The following is a 14,219-nucleotide window of genomic DNA, read 5'->3' as shown; positions in this document are numbered from 1 at the left end:
ACCAATTTGTACCACCCGTGTGTCACACGATCGTACATAGTAACGACATTTCTCTTTTTTGTATATATTATCCTTTGTACATTCGTCCTCCCATTGCACTGACAGCAACTTGCATCAAACTGTCTGCTTTTCTTTTGTTAACTGTTAACAGAACCGGTTGCCGGTTGGACGTGAAATAGCCTGTTGTATTTTGTGATCCTTGCCGAGACTTGGTGTGTATATAAACTCGATGTTCTGTAATAAACTCACTCAGTTGCTTTCATCTTGCCTTTTGAGTCACAAACTACTCTTGGCTCATCATATTGGTGACCCCAGAAGTCGACTTGCTCCTCCCGCCTTCCTCTCCCCTCGCAGCTACTATGGCGGACTCCACAGAAGTTGGCGCTGCCCTATTCAAACTTTCATTGTTCGACAGCGGAGAGGCGTCTGCTTGGTTCAGCTCGCAGAAGTCCAGTTACGCATCAAGGGAGTAACTCGCTAAACCACCAAAGCAGATTATGTTCTCGCGGCAATACCCGAAGACACCTTCCAGGAAATCTCTGGCTGGCTTTGTGAACAAGGAGACACCCCAGTAGCGTATGACGCCTTCAAAACATACTTTCTGCAGCAGTACTCGCCGTCGCCAGCCGCCCGTATAGCAAAGCTTTTTCAGCTCTCTCAACAACCGTTGGGGGACCAAAGGGCTTTGCTTGCCCTCAGGGAAATGACCAGTATCGTTTGCCTGCAACCTGCCACAGACGGCTCTCCTCGTGAGGTGAACCTACTTCGTGCCCTTTGGGTACGCCGTTTACCCAAACCTGTACGGGCTGCCATACCCGATGTCGATAGTTTACCCATAAAGGACTTGATGACCAAAGCAGATTATGTTCTCGCGGCGATACCCGAAGACACCTTCCCGGAAATCTCTGACTAGCTTTGTGAACAAGGAGACACCCCAGTAGTGAATGACGCCCTCAAAACATACTTTCTGCAGCAGTACTCGCCGTCGCCAGCCGCCCTAATAGCAAAGCTTTTTCAGCTCTCTCAACAACCATTGGGGGACCAAAGGGCTTTGCTCGCCCTCATGGAAATGACCAGTATCGTTCGCCTGCAACCTGCCGCAGACGGTTCTCCTTGTGAGGTGAACCTACTTCATGCCCTTTGGGTACGCCATTTACCCGCACCTGTATGCGCTGCCATACACGATGTCGATAGTTTACCCATAAAGGACTTGATGACCAAAGCCGACGCCCTTATGGACACCTATTCAACGTCAACCGAAGCTGACGTGAATGCCGTAGAACATATACGCCTACCCCGTGATGTGCCGGGGCGGGGACAAAGCCACCCATCACTCACCACTCGCTCGCGCCCCAACCAATGATTTCTACACCCACTTACTGCCGCCCATCGCCCACAGTTTTGCTACTACCACTCCAGATTCGGGGCTGCCGCGAAGAAATGTGCCAAGGATTGTCAGTGGCCAAAAAACTTGTAAGTAGGCCATCGCTCGTGGCGGTATCTCCCGGGCGTGCGATATTTGCTGGACACGGGTGCTTGTCGTTCTCTTTTGCAAAGGGGACTCTTCAGGACACGACGTAGTCTGTCTAAGCCTGCCGACGTCTGTCTGGTAGTTGCCAATGGATCTGCGATACCCACCTATGGTTACGAGAACCTCACATTATCGTTTTGAAATGGTAAATTTAATTGGAAGTTTCTCGTTGCTGACGTCACATTGCCAATCCTCGGTGCGGATTTCTTCTCTCATTTCCACCTGGTCGATGTCATCCAGCACCGATTGGTCAACGCAGACTCGTACTTGTCAACACCTCTTCAACCCGCCTCCTCCAACCTCCCTCTCCACATCAGCGCATCCACGGATGCCTACGTCACCTTCTCACGTTGTACCCGGAAGTTTTCTGTCCAGAATTTTGCCAAACGACCACGGCTCCTGCCAAGCACTGTATTTATCACCATATTAAGATGACGGGACCCCCAGTCTTCGCAAAATCCAGACGTCTGGTACCGGATCGATTGGCAGCCGCCAAACAGACGTTCGCCGAAATGGAAGAAATGGGCCTTTGCCAAAAGGCCTCCAGCCCATGGTCGTCACCCTTACACATCGTCCTGAAGAAAGACGGCTCCCTCCGTTCATGTGGGGATTACAGGCACCTGAACATGCAAACAGAACCAGATCACTACCCCTTCCCAAACATCGCCGACGTAACCTCCTACCTGCACAAAGCGAAGGTTTTCTCCAAACTCGACCTCCTGAAGGGGGTATTATCAGGTGTCTATGAACCCAGAAGACATCCCAAGACCGCCATCATCACAGTGTTCGATACATACACCTTCAATTACTCCTGTTTTGGCCTTCGTAATGCTGGGGCCACTTTTCAACGTCTCATGGATGGCACCTTAGTTGACTTCCCCTTCTGTGTATGTTACGTGGATGACATACTTGTGTTCTCTTCCTTCAAAGAGGAACACTTCCGTCACCTGCACATTGTGCTTGACCACCTGCAACAAAATGGCCTTGTAGTCCGGTACAACAAGTGTACCTTTACCGCCAACGAAGTGTCGTTCTTAGGGCACCGCATCACTCTTGAAGGAGTCCATCCCCTCCCTGAGAAGGTAGCAGCCGTTCAGAACTTCCCCACGCCCTCGACCGTCAAAGCACTGCAGGTATTCTTGGGTACGATCAACTATTATCACCGTTTTATGCCAGCCATTGCCGCCACTCTTGCTCCCCTCTACGTCTCCCTCAAGGGCAAGCCAAAAGACTTGAAGTGGGGTCCCCTTCAAGAAACGGCCTTCTGCAACGCAAAAAAAGCCCTATCAACCGCTGCTGCTCTTACTTTTCCCGTCCCACATGCCCTTCTCCTTCTCTCCACTGATGCCAGCGACGTCGCTATTGGTGCAGAACTCGAACAGGTGGTCAACGGTTCTCCCTACCCATTGGGCTTCTTCAGCAGAAAACTGACCAAGGCAGAATCGGGTTATTCTACCTTCAATCCCGAATTGCTGGCAGTGCACTTGGCTGTCCGTCACTTTTGCCATTTCTTAGAAGGTACGCCCTTCATCATTCGCACAGACCACATGCCTCTGGTGCATGCCTTCACTCGACAGTCTGATGCCTGGTACGCCCGTCAACGCCGAAATCTCTCCGACGTGGCTGAATACAATTGCACCCTTCAACATGTCCCTGGGAAATTGAATCCTGTTGTCGATGCCCGGTCAAGAAACAAGTTGGCCGCCGTTCAACTGGGATTGGATTACAATGCCTTGGCTGAAGCCCAATGACAGTATCCAGAGTATCAAGCATGTAGATCATCCTGCACGTCCCTCCGTTGGGAAGACGTCCCCTTCGATGACTCCAACACCACCCTCCTCTGTGAGGCCAGTACTGGTAGACCGCGACCTTGGAATGATTTCATTCATGGCCTTTCACATCCGTCGCGCCGTTCTACTGCACAGCTACTGAAGACGAAGTTCATTTAGCGCGGCATTTCTAAGGATGCTAAGGATTGGATCCACGCCTGTACTTCTTGCCAAACTTCCAAAGTACATCGAAACACGGATTCAGGAGTGGGCACCTTTCCTCAACCTCAGCGTCGGTTCGCCCACATTTACGTCGACTTTGTAGGCCCCCTATTCCACATCACAAGGACATCGTTACCTGTTTACCATCATCGACCGCTCCACTCGTTGGCCTAAAGCCATTTCCAAGGAAACTGCAACGTCTGCCTCAAATACATCTGCCTTACTCTCAGAATGGATTGTATATTTGGTATCCCTGAGCATATTACTTCTGACAGGGGTACCACTTTCGCCGCTCAATTGTGGACATCATTAGCGAATCTTCTGGGTATCACCCTACATCAGACAACTGCCTACAACCCCGCTGCCAATGGAATGGTTGAACGTTTTCATCGCACCCTCAAAGCAGCTTTGATGTCCCGCTGTAAGGACTCCAACTGGTTTACTCAGCTTCCCTGGGTTCTCCTGGGACTAAGGACCACTCCTAAAGATGGCCTGGATGTCTCAGCAGCTGAAATGGTGTATGGCGACCCGTTGGTCGTCCCTGCCGAATTCTTTCCTTTTGCAACCTCCTCTGACGATCTCCAGCGCATATGTCACGTCGTGGGAAAATTTACTCCATGCCACCACTTACAAGCCCCCAGTGAAGCATCACATACCGACAGACTTGCACTCTGCAACGCACGTCTTCCTACGCAACAACACTAGAAAGCCATCGCTTACGCGCTCTTGCACGGGCCCTTTCCTTGTGATCTGATGCAACCCGAAAGCATTCCTACTAAACACTCGTGGCAAAGAAGACTAGGTCTCCATTGATCATCTAAAACCTGCTTATCTCCTGCTAGATGACCCGCCTGCAGTTCGCCTCACTAGATCAGGGCGCCCCATTTCACATGTAGAGTACGTAATTTTTAGGGGGGAGCCATGTACCACCCGTGTGTCACACGATCGTACATAGTAACGACATTTCTCTTTTTTGTATATATTATCCTTTGTACCTTCGCTCTCCCCTCGCACTGACAGCGACTTGTATCAACCTGTCTGCTCTTCTTTTGTTAACTGTTAACAGAACCAGTTGCTGGTTGGACATGAAACAGCCTGTTGTATTTTGTGACCTTCTTGCCTGGGCTTGGTGTGTATATAAACTCGATGTTCTGTAATAAACTCACTCAGTTGCTTTCATCTCCCCTTTTGAGTCAAAACCTACTCTTGGCCCGTCACAGATTCAACCCCCAGATTAGGAAGATTATTCCTCAATCTGATCCCGGCTAGCTGGATTAAACCTTCTAGATTACTGTGTGTATTGAGCCTTATGATAGAGAAGACAAGACTTAGAATTAATTAAATACCTAGTACTACGTAAAAGATGGCACAGTCTGGAAGATCTGAATACAAAAGATGGTCACAATTATAAGAAATCCGATAAATCATGAACAGTAAACTAATTGAACGACGGTGACAGAGATTAATATCCAGATCATGGATAAGAAATTTAATAAATAGCAAGATTTTGCCCAGCAAATTAAGATGAGAGTCAGCTGCGTAAGACCAGACAGGAGAACAATACTTGGAACATGGTAGAATGAAAGAATTAAAAAAAAAAAAAAAAAACTTTAAGAAGAAAGAGATCAAATGCATTTCTCAAAAGTAAATTAGCAATCAAGAATCACTTTTACAATTCCAAATGAGTTGTATATAACTACTCATTGCAATCTATGGATTCATAATCAACAAAGTCAAAGTTAGTGTTAAAATCAAGGTCAACCATATGAATTTCCTAACCACAATCAAGGGATTTCTATGCAGCATTGTAAATTATAAGAAAGGCATCACAAGATTCAAATCCCTGTCAAAAGTCAAACTGCAAACTAAGGAACAAATGATTACCTTTAGCATACTTGCATAGACGTTCTACCAAAAGACGTCCCAAATATTTTGATGCTATGGGAAGTAATCAGCAGGGTTAGAGCTATCACACAGAGTTTTACATAATGAAGTAACATTACCAATTCTCGAACAGGTGTAAAAATAACCTCTTGTCACGAACTTGCAAAAAATTAAAGGCAACTTAGGAGTTAAAGGCAACTTAGGAGCTAAGGAATCGGCTTTCTTTATAAAAACAAGGATAAAATACTATTTGGGTCTACACCTTAATAAGCATCAAGGTCCAGCAAGTCTCTTTTAATTTCAAGGGACTTAAAAACTAAAAATGTTACTTTAGCTTCATGATAAAAGGAATAAGGAAGATAAGTGTCTCTCATTACTCTGCGACTTGTCAAACACACCAGCGAAAAGGACTGCCTTTTCCTTTGACAGGGAGTGACAGAGCCATCTGCTTTGAGGAAATAAAAAAATATTAAGTTTACACCAAAGAGTGCAGATTTAAGGGTAGCCCACCATATATGTTCCTGGATTGTACCAGAAAGTGTTTCTTTTATGGTCAAATTGTATTCCATTCCAGTTGAAGCATAAACACTAAGTAACAGCTCTTAGGTAAATATTATTATCCCAAGTCCTATCTGATTTGTTACCTTTCCAAATATAATAATCCTCCTGTTCCTCAAAATAAGCACATCTACAATTATTATTGAATTAGATTTGTCCTCCATTCGATATTCTAACACGTGATAAGGGATATGCCTATCAATAATATTGACCAGAATCTCATTAAAGAGAACAACAGGTTCAACCCTTTTATATAATCATGACCAATTCAAATACAAGAGATCACTGAAAATGCCATTCCAGACTTCTTGAGATATATATCTTACATGAGTATGACACATCAGGGACAGGCTGCCCAGTCTTAATTGCTATAAAAAAAAAAAAAAAAAAAAAAAAAAGATAGCCTTGTAGCACCACAGGAGTCTGTGTATACCAGTCCGGCGGAATCATAGAAATGTGTGTCCATGAAGTTACCAGACTTGTGAGAAGCCTCACTCACTTATGATTTTCTCAACGCCTGATTTTCAGGTAAAAATCCAAATCTCTTAAGCCATGGTGAACAATAGGAGAAACAGAATTTCACCACTCCCTGTGGTGTACATTGAAATGGCAAACAAGCACAAAATCAACCTTATCATCATCTACCTGTGTCTTAGCCATAGTAGTAAGAACACACTCAAATACAGAATCATCAATATCTGGATTCTGATAAATGAAACAAAAATAAAAGTAGTTATATCTGCCACAAATTTTCATGACCTGAATCTCATGACATCTTCATTCACAGAACTACTTAAGAAAAGCAGGGTACTTAAATAATAATATACACTGCCATTCCCTTTGCACTAAGAATGGCATCCCCTCTCAGAATTAATGGTCTCTTATAGCATAGAATAAGTAGCTGAGACAAGTGTCTCATTTGAGAAACAAAAGTCTCTAAGCGGAGAAGCGTTTGCCTAGTTCTAGTATGCCAAAGTCTAGTTTTACATTAAGGGAGTGACTTGCTCAAGCAATAAAGCAGACTATGCTCGCGGTGATCCCTGAGGAAACGTTCTGAGAAATCTCAAATTAGCTTCTCTAACGGGTCACGCCAATAGCAAACGACACCCTAAAAACATAACTCCTGGAGCAGTACTCGCTATCTCCAGCCACTCATATAGCCAAGCTTTTTAAGCTCTCTCAAATACTGTTGAGGCCCAGGGGCCCAAAGGCTTTACTCGCCCTTCGGGAAATGACAAGTATTACTCCCCAGCAACCTGCCGCACACGGCTCTACTCGTGAAGTGAATCTATTTCGTAACCTTTGGGTATGGTGCCTATCTGAACCTGTACATGCTACCTTCCCGATATCAATTTTTGCCCATGAAAGACAGGATGACCAAAGTCGATGCCCTTATGGATAGCCACTTCACCACCTTCGAGACCTCCATCAACGTCTCCACTTCTGACAAAGAGGACAACTATTCAACATCCACCGAAGCTGACGTGAATGCAGCAGGACACAGACGCCCACCCCATAACATGCAGGAGTGGAAAATAAGCCGCCATCCACCCACATATACCACCCCTCACTTATACCCCAACCAACGACCTCTCCAGCCACTTAATGATACCAATTGGCAGCAGTTATGCTACTACCACTCCAGATTTGGGGCTGCTGCGAAGAAATGTGCAAACGGTTTTCAAAGGGGAAAAAACATGCGAGTAGGCCATCTCTTGTGGCTGTGGCCTCCTCTGTCACTAATCTTTTCCTTTCACATGATGCAGGTACAGGCATGTAATTTTTGGTAGACACGGGGGTTTACTGTTCTCTTCTGCCTAGGCCACTCTCCTGGACACAACGTAGTCTGTCCAATCTGCCGACATCCACCTGGTAGCTGCCAACGGATCTGCAATACCCACCCACAGTTATGAAACCCTCCCATTATCGTTTGTAAGCAACAAATGTAATTGGAAGTTCCTTGTTGTTAACGTCACATTGCCAATCCTTAGTGCAGATTTCCTCTCACCGACGGTTAGTCAACACGAATTCATACTTGGTGACACCTCTCCAACTTGCCCCCTCTGACCTCACTCGTCACATCATCGCACTCACGGATGCCTACATCCACCTTCTCCCGTCGTACCCACAAGTTTTCCATCCAGAACTTCGTCAAATGACCAGGGTTTCTGCCAAACATGGTATTTATCACCTTACCAAGATGATGGGTCCCCAAGTGTTTACCAGATTCAGGCGTCTGGCACCAGATTGTTTAGCAGCTGCTAAACAAATATTCGACAAAATGGAAGAAATGGGCCATTTTAAAAAGGCCTCAACACCGTTACACATAGTACTGAAGAAAGATGGTTTTCTGAGTCCATTTGGGAAATACAGGCGCCTGAACATGCAAACAACGAAATCACCATCCCTACCCAAACATTGCCGACGGGATCTCCTACTTGCGCATAGCGAAGGTTTTCTTTATGTTCGACCTCCTGAAGGGGTATTATCAGAAGCTGATAAACACCAAAGACATCCCCGAAAGTACCATCATCAGCTCCTTTGGAACTTACACCTTCAATTAATCTTGTTTTGGCCTTTTCCCCTCCTGTCTACGTTACATGGACGTCATACTTGTGTTCTCTTCCTCCAATGAGGAACACTTCTATCACTAACGCATTGTATGCGACCGCCTACAATAGAAAGGCCTTGTAGTCCGGTATGACAAGTGTACCTTTGGCACCAACGAAGTACCGTTTTTAGGGCACCGCATCACTCCCGAAGGAGTCCACCCCCTCCCTGAGGAGGTAGCAAGAATTCTTGGGCATGATAAACTAATACCCCCTTTTCCTGCTAGCCATCGTCGCCACTCTTGCCCCTCTTTATGCCCCCCTCAAGGGCAAGCCAAAAGACCTGAAGTTGGGTCCCCTTCAAGAAGCGACTTTCTGCAATGCAAAGAATGCCCTATCAATGGCTGCTGATCTCACTTTTCCCGTGCCAAATATACTTCTCCTCTCCACTGATGCCAGCGACATCGCTATTGATGCAGTACTTGAGCAAATGGTCAATGGCTCGCCTGCCCACTGGCCTTCTTCAGTAGAAAACTCTGCCTTTGACTGAGAATTGCTGGTGGTGCACATGGCTGTCCACCACTTTCGCCACTTCTTGAAAGGTACGGTCTTCGTCATTCACATAGACCACATGCCTCTGGTGCATGTCTTACTCGACAGTCTGACACCTGGTCTGCCCGTCAATGGCAACATCTCTCTCCTGTGGCTGAATACCGTTGCACCCTTCAGCACGTCCCTGGGAAAATTAATCCCGTTGTCAATACTCTGTCAAGAAACATATTGGCTGCCATTCACTTGGGATTAGATTACAATGCCTTGGTAGAAGCACAACAAAAGGATCCAGAGTACCTAGCATGTAGGACATCCTGCACATCACTCAGTTGGGAAGACATCTCCCTCAACTACTCCAACACCACTCTCCGCTGTGACATCAGTACTGGTAGTCCTAGACTGTAGAAACCTGCTCCCATGAGCCAACAGGCGTTTGATTTCATTCATGGCCTTTCACATCCCTCGTGCCGGTCTACTGCACGGCTACTAAAGACAAAGTTCATTTGACACAGCATTACTAAGGATGCCAAACATAAAAGTTCATCGAGACACGTATTCAGGAGTGAAAACCTTTCCTCAACCTCAGTTTCACTTTGCCCACATTAATGTTGTCATAGTAGGTCCCCTACCAACACCATAGGAACATCATTGCCTGTTTACTGTTATCAACCGCTCCACTCATTGGCCTGGAGTCATTCCCATGAAAACTGCAACATCTGCCTTACTCTCAAGATGGATGGCAAAAATCGGTATCCATGAGCATATTACTTCTGTCAGGGGTACCACTTTCACCTCTCAATTGCAGATATCATAAGTAAATCTCCCGGGAATCACCCTACATCAGACAATCGCCTACGACCCTGCTGCCAACTGAATAGTTGAATGTTTTCATCGCACCTTCAAAGCAGCTTTGATATCCCGCTGCAAGAATTCCAACTGGTTTATCCATTTTATCTGGGTTTTCCTGGGACTAAGGATCCCCCCTAAAGGTACCCTGGATATCTCGGAAGCTGAAATGGTGTATGGTGACTCGTTGGTCATTCCTGCTGATTTTTTCCTGTCTGCAAGCTCCTTCAACAATCTCCAGTGCCTATGTCATGCTGTGGGAAAATTTACTCCATGCCACCAGACTAACAAGCCCCCAGCTAAGCAATACATACCAGCAGATTGGCACTCAGCAACACACGTATTCGTGTTTAACAACACTAGCAAGCCAAAGCTAACATCCCTTAACGGATCCATCACAATCTGAAGGCTTTCTTTCGCAACATTCGTCGTAAAGAAGACTGGATCTCCATTGAGCACCTAAAACCTGCGCATCTCCTGCAAGATGACCCGCCTACAGTATGCCTCTCAAGAGTAGGGTGCCCCATTTCACATATAGTCCTGTGTCTTTTTTACGGAGGAAAGCCATGTACCGCATGTGTTTTACACACGTTCAGGAACTGTAGAGGTATTTTCTTTCCACTGTACACCTCATTATCAACACAACTTATTTAAGCCTGTATGTTCATGAATTATTTTGTTAGAATTTTTGCGAACTTCCTGTCCTGAACAGCTGCATTCACCTTGCCTCTCAGTTACAGCCTAACGGCTCTCTCTCGCAGAGCAAGGTTTCTAATATTGCCATGTAGTCCATGAATATTGCAATACATAAGATGATACTAGCAAAGTCTAGGATGCAATGGTCCTGGATTTTGCTCAATATATACAGACATAATAAGAATCATAAACTATAAAAAGTCCCATACCTGAAAACATACTTTACAATAATGATAACAAAAACAATATGCGCACGTATACAATATATACGGAGAAAATGAAAATGCAACTCTTACAAATAGACTAAAGAAAAAAACGTCGGATAAAATTGGTCAAAATAGGGGAGCCAACACACGATGCAAGGCTTATTTATACCTCCGGGATTGAAACTTTAATTGAAGGAAAGACATTAATAATGTTAAAAATGAATACCATAGAGGAAGATAAAAGAACAAACCTTAGATCCAATGTTGTACTATCAGGCCTTCAAGAGTACCCAATAACTCTTTCTAGCGGTAGTATCTTATTGTGTCGTTGGTATGTGTGCGTGTATGTATGTTTGTTTGTAAGTTTCACAATCATAGAAATATTTCTTAAATTTATTCTGGGGTCAGACGTCCTCTTCAGGCATTCGATGTAACCCAAATCGTTAACAACGATTCATGGAAATGAAAACTCTCGGTGCACAGGTCGAGAACGGTAATCACAGGTACAACTGAGATAATGGTAATGGGTGTAATTACAGTTTTAAACAAAGAGACGTTAATCAGAAGATTCGTAGTGGAATATGTTGAGGATTGCTTTTATGCAAATGAACCGTCCGCTGCGCTGTATGGTTAAGGGCGATTTCGTTAGTGGTTTTTATTCACATGAACAAAGAAACGTTTATACATAATGAATAAACACACACATACACACATTATATATATATATATATATATATATATATATATATATATATATATATATATATATATATATATATATATACATGCTGGTATTATAATTTAGCCTGTTATTTTTTTAGTCAATTTCAGCTTCAGTAGCAAAAATAAAACTCCTTTGTCGGCAAATCAAGTTAGCATAATGTGTATCCAGGGGAAGTAATATCAGTGTAAACACAATATTGGTGTGTATTGAATCCACATAAAACATTACGGTTTAAAAATCAATATGTACAACGAGAACTACTGAAAATATAAAAGAGTTATAAAAACTATAAACTTATGATGAACTAACTATTGCAAGCACACATTACCAATGAAGCTAACGAGAACATTATTTGTACGTTTACCAACATCGCATCTCTCCTTTGTCATCTAGGTCCAGGATTTCAACTTCATAGCTTCCTTTTTCGGCCTTTGTCAATTTGCTGACAGGAACTATTTGAATACCAGTTGGTTCCAATTAATCATGAGCTGAGGGGAAATCTTGGATTTTTGTACAATTTCCCATATTCAATATTAAAAAAATTGTTTTTGTTGATTCAAAATCTTTTGCCATAGCCTTGGTTCTTGTATTTGCCCTGCGTTTTACCATGTTTATATGTTTTAACAAAAAAACTGCCCGGTCTCTGATTAGCATGATATGACCCCCAATTTCAAACAACAACAAAGTTCTGTCCTCTGCTAGAATGATCCCTTTAGCAAGAGTTTTTATTATTCTAGAATTAATTACGCCAATACAGGTTTTGGTTTTAAAGTAGTTTATTAACTTTTGAACGTATAGTCCAGTCATTTTTCGTTTTCGGCACTTAGCTTTTCGATAAAAATCTTTTAAATTTTCAACAGCAGTTCTTTTAAGGTACATTTCTTTGAAGTGTTACAGTGTTTTCAGAGTGCCATTCTCAAGAGGTTAAATTTCCTATTTTCACACATACTTCCGGAGATAAAACATTGTATTTCCTACTTTTTCTACACTCTTCCGGAGTACGTCAGAGTAAAGCACACGTAGTTCTTCATTACACAAATCACTCAGATGTTGAAGCAGTGGCATCCACTTGCAGGAATAACTGTTTTTGATTTAGTTTGAAATAGTTTAGTATCGGCAGTTTTTATTCACGAATGTACGTACACAAAAAAAGCAAGTCCATCTACTTCGCAGTCAGTGGGCAAACTGACCAAGAGTGCGTGCATTTGAACAAGCGGGTTTCTCGAATGAACTGTCTCAAACAGTAGGGATGTTTGGAAATGTTAAGAAGCCACAAAATATTGTTTAATTTTTCGTGCGTTTGATTTTCGCACTTTCAAAGTGGTGGCGAAATATGCCAGTTTTAAACATAGGCCAAAATACTGTATCCAAAAGCACGGTATATTCCCGGTACACATTTTAAGGATAGTGCGGCTTACCTCCAGAAAAGTACGGTCTTGTGGTCTCTCAGCAACTCTTCATGAGTAGCCCAAGTTTACTGGTGCCTAACCTTTTTCATTGGCCACAGTAGATTGGCCCTCATATGGGTAGATGTGGGAGGCATCCAGAAAGGTACATGGAGACCTATAAAACGTGAGCAGCGAGCTTCACCATTTAGCTACGGCATCCACATTGGCTATTTATACACTTAACTGTTTGATTTTAAGTTTATATAATCCTTACTTACACGCATTAGCATAAAAGATATCTTCCTTTCATGTCAAGGCTGGCATAAGTCGGGAGAGAGAGAGAGAGAGAGAGAGAGAGAGAGAGAGAGAGAGAGAGAGAGAGAGAGAGAGAGAGAGAGATATGACATTTTATTGACACCTGTTGAAAACTAAATGATAAAAAAATATATATAAAATTCAAAAGTTTCATCTACCCGATTTGATCTACCTGGCGTAACAAAATAAAATAACCAACGTGCTTATATTTTTAATCAATAGGTCAAGAAATTCTATATTTAACACCATTAATGGGAGATGAGATAGCGTGACAGGTGATACACAGCCCCCCCACCCCCAAGTACGAAAGTGACGTCTCTCTTCATAATATTCAACTTCTGGGTCCAACGAGGATCCAACTCACTTTAATATGAGATGAGATGGCTTGACAGGTAGGACGTCGATATATGAAAAGAGTAATTAGATGTCTAAAAAGCTGTGTATTTTACTATCTGGTTCAGCCACAGTCAATGAGTCAAGCTATAAAGTTTGGCTTGGTCATCGGAACAACTAGGTGTATTTCTTTAGAAGACTTTGAGGTAATAAATTAGTTATATCTTACTTCAAAGTCTATACACATATTTCATTTATTGAGATTTTATTCACAATTACGTTCATCTCTGATTTATTCTATATTATTATTTTACCTTTCTTTCTTGTATAGAAGCTTGGTATGGAAGTTTGCGACCTTTTAACTCGACTCGTTCTGTCAGAATGTGTAGTCTTTATGAAAAACGTCTGTATACAAAAACCCCGGGAATTAAAATTTTTCTGTTTGTGTGCATAACAATGATAGTCTAACGCAAATGAACTCAACAATTAGATTTGACTTTTTTCCCAGACGGGTCCAAACTTTTGACACCACTCAATGCTCTCTCTCTCTCTCTCTCTCTCTCTCTCTCTCTCTCTCTCTCTCTCTCTCTCTCTCTCTCTATATATATATATATATATATATACATGTATGTATGTGTGTGTATGT

General features: G+C 43.2%; 1 long non-coding RNA gene across 1 annotated transcript in view; it reads right to left on the bottom strand.

The window, feature by feature from the left end:
• The window catches only part of LOC137652335 (uncharacterized), a 50,438-nt gene extending 38,303 nt beyond the window's left edge, over window positions 1-12,135 (bottom strand). Inside the window, exon 1 of the long non-coding RNA XR_011046257.1 lies at window positions 11,906-12,135. This is a non-coding gene — a long non-coding RNA (uncharacterized lncRNA). The remainder of the gene's footprint in view (window positions 1-11,905) is intronic.
• Between the last annotated feature and the right edge of the window lie 2,084 nt (window positions 12,136-14,219).

This window comes from Palaemon carinicauda, chromosome 13 (genome assembly GCF_036898095.1).
Source record: "Palaemon carinicauda isolate YSFRI2023 chromosome 13, ASM3689809v2, whole genome shotgun sequence".
In the NCBI taxonomy this organism is placed as follows: domain Eukaryota; kingdom Metazoa; phylum Arthropoda; class Malacostraca; order Decapoda; family Palaemonidae; genus Palaemon; species Palaemon carinicauda.
This window is presented reverse-complemented; position numbering and strand designations above follow the sequence as displayed.